Below are 3,225 nucleotides of genomic sequence, written 5' to 3'. Positions count from 1 at the left end.
GATCTCAAAGCTAAACTACTGCAACTTACTACTTGCTGGTCTAGTAGTACTCTAGTACTTATTGTTTATTGCACTTATCAATGTTTAAGGTAGACCTTATGTATTTTGTACTTCTTGTTAGGAACTGGTTCAAAGTGACAAGTCCTTCAGGTTCAATCTCCTCCAAGTTACCCTCTGCCCTCCGTCCTCTGTAGCCGGATCCGGGGAAGTCAAGAGATACTGACACCAAGGTAGTGAATCAAGAGAGTTCCACTTTATTGAGGAAAGCACAGAGTATATATGTGTCCTATATCTACTATCTAAATCTACAGGATGATGGGGAAAAGTGAGGCATGTTCTAAGGGTCTACGTAGAAAGGAAAGGGACAAGGTTATTAAAGATTAGATGTTCTTTGCATGAACGAGCCACGAGCTGTTCTCTTGCCCGCCATTAGCCACTCCTGTCCTTAAAGAGAGACGGAGAGAGAGAAAGAGAAAGGGAGGGGTAAAGGAGACAAGAAGAGGGAGCGGATGATCTAGGGCGACCAGCTTGTGGTCAAGCCGCCATGTCATGGCTGATAGGCAGAGACCTTGCGTTGGGTGCCTGAATAGAGAAAGGCTCCAGTATCTAACACTTCTAGGCATCAGCAGTAATCCCTGTATTTCTACAGTATTCTAGATCATTGCTATATTGGACTCTAACCTATTGGACTGGCTAGGATGTATTCTATGAATAAATAACAAAGCACTTTTGTAAGTCGCTCTGGATAAGAGTGTCTGCTAAATGCAGTAAATGTAAATGTCCAAGGAAAGCCGACACTAGCAGGCAAACCGAGCATTGCACAGGCCATATTTGAAATTCCCACAATGCTTTTCTCACCGAGCGTATGTCCGGGCAATAACGTCAGTTGGTCCTACCAGACAATTATCAGCATGACGAGAGTCTTTCATATCAATAAATTCTGACAACACTTTGAAAGTGATAAGCAGTGGTTAGCTCGAAAGTTATTCATAAACAAGCACGTTGAAAATGACGAAACAAGAGACTTAGATCAGCTGTTGTCTCTATCGATGGTGTGGGTGACCCATGTGTTCTTAGGATGCAGGTAGGGTCTAACGCCTTCTGTGCTGAGTTGCTGTTTCCATATTTTAAAAATAGAACGCATTGTTAAACGGCATCTGTAATAGTTAAGGAAAATGTGTTATAAGTATAAAGTGTTACAGTAAGTGTTTTGGCCCCTGACTGCCATTAGGACAAGCCAAGACAACCGCACACTACGTTATCTTATCTACTTGTTAAATCAGCCTGAAATTAAGATACAGATAAAAGTGTTGATTTTTATACTAACATTATAACAACTTCAGCCAAAGTATTCAGAATGTAAATGTTTGGTCTAGCAGATATGGCCCACAACTGATGCAGAGAGTGCATGACATGGCAGAGGGGATTCATGTTGGCAAAATGCCCTCCTACGAATTAGTCCCAAATACTGAAGCAAAAAAGAGGCCGAATTCATCTGATGGAAGTAAGTCTAAAAGGGCTTCTTGATGATGTTACCCTGGTGACTTGCATTCTTTCCAGATGCTCAACAACCATTAAAAGTAGTGCATTGCTAAAAACTACTACTTGTTGTGCTGGAGGTGTTGAAAATATGGTTTCCTTGTCATTGTCAGTTTGATTTTATAAGGTTCTACGTGGGTATCGATAGGAGCTGAAACTGTGCATGTGTTGCCCCTCTGAGGAGATGAGCCAATGAGGAAGATGCCCGTGTTCAAATTTGACTCTAGACCACGCTTTGAGCCGGTGCACTTTGTCAGCGTTTGAAGTTGCAGCAGCATTGGCGGAGTGGGACGCAATGGTGAGAAGGAGAACGAGAAGGATCTCAGGAGTGAAGCTGAACAGCGGCAAGCAGCGGGAGGCTGGAGACAAAGCCTCTCCTCTCCCTTCTCTGACACAAACACAGTCACGTGTTATATACTCACATAATCCAAAATCTAGCATCTTTTATTTGCTGTTAGCTGGCGAAGAGTAATCAGTATAGTCAGATTCCTTTAATGTAAACACTTGGGAAAATTCCTGCCATGAGATCACTTTGGACACAGGGAAGATCTGATAGTAAATATTATGACAGGGTGAGGTCATGACTGCTTAGAAAAGTTTATAATGAAGGTCATGAAAGGTCAGTTTTGACTAATTGCAAAAAACGCCATGTAAACATTAGAATGGGAAAATCAAGCGGTCTGAGCGAAGCGAACTGCGAACGAGGAATGGAACAGACTAGCCAGGACCAATATTTTGAAAGGGATCAGAAGAGGATGACATCAAGAATCATTCTGATGATCATGTGGCGCACGGTCAAGCAAATTGCAGCCAGATACAATGCTGTTGCTCCAACTAACATGTCTGAAGGCACACCATGGGTCCTCTGAAATCAGTAGATGTTTGAACAGAAGGGCTTACCTATGTATTGTGACCAAGTGCATCCCTTCATGCAGCTGCTTAAACTATGGCAGAAGGACACTTTCAACAAGACAAGAAACCCTGCCGCAAGGGTTGTATAATCACGGATTTGTTCCAGTATCAAGACAGCAAATTTTCAATGTTTCCCTGGCCTTCACAGTCCCCAGATCTTAATCCTATAGAACATCCCTGGGTAAAGGTATAACAGGCAGTTTAGAACATGTCAGTCCCTCCAAGTAATTTAAGAGAAAATATCCTATGAAGATTGGACCAAGATTCCTGCAGAGCATTTTCAGCATATAGTGGAAACTATGCCAGAAAGAATTGCTGCAGTTCTGGAGGCCAAAGAAGGTCCAACATGCTATTAAATGGGTGTACTTAAGCCAGATACACTGTGTCCTATAATAGGATGTTGCTGGAATGTATGTGGATGTTGTTGGAATGGCCGCAGAGTTGCGGCAGCAGTACAGGTAGTCTGTGATCCTTTCCCCCATCCGAGTGAGTTTGCCCTTTTACACGGGGTCGAGTTATGATGTGAATGTTTAATTACACAGGATGGATTGTGGGCTACAGAACCGAACAGCCTTCAGGATTCAAGTAGAGAAAGGTGAAACTTCTCCAGCCTTTGAGTTAATCACAGGACTATTGCATAGCAATTAGGGATAACAGAACAGCTTTCGGGGGGTTTGGGTGGGGTGCCTTATCCGCCCCTTTAACAGAGTAGTCACAATTCAAATTTCCCTTCTTCCATTGTTTACAAGGCATTATACATGTGGTTTATTTATA

Source organism: Electrophorus electricus, unplaced genomic scaffold (genome assembly GCF_041902795.1).
Source record: "Electrophorus electricus isolate QZ-2024a unplaced genomic scaffold, ASM4190279v1 Scaffold34, whole genome shotgun sequence".
Classification (NCBI taxonomy): domain Eukaryota; kingdom Metazoa; phylum Chordata; class Actinopteri; order Gymnotiformes; family Gymnotidae; genus Electrophorus; species Electrophorus electricus.
This window is presented reverse-complemented; position numbering follows the sequence as displayed.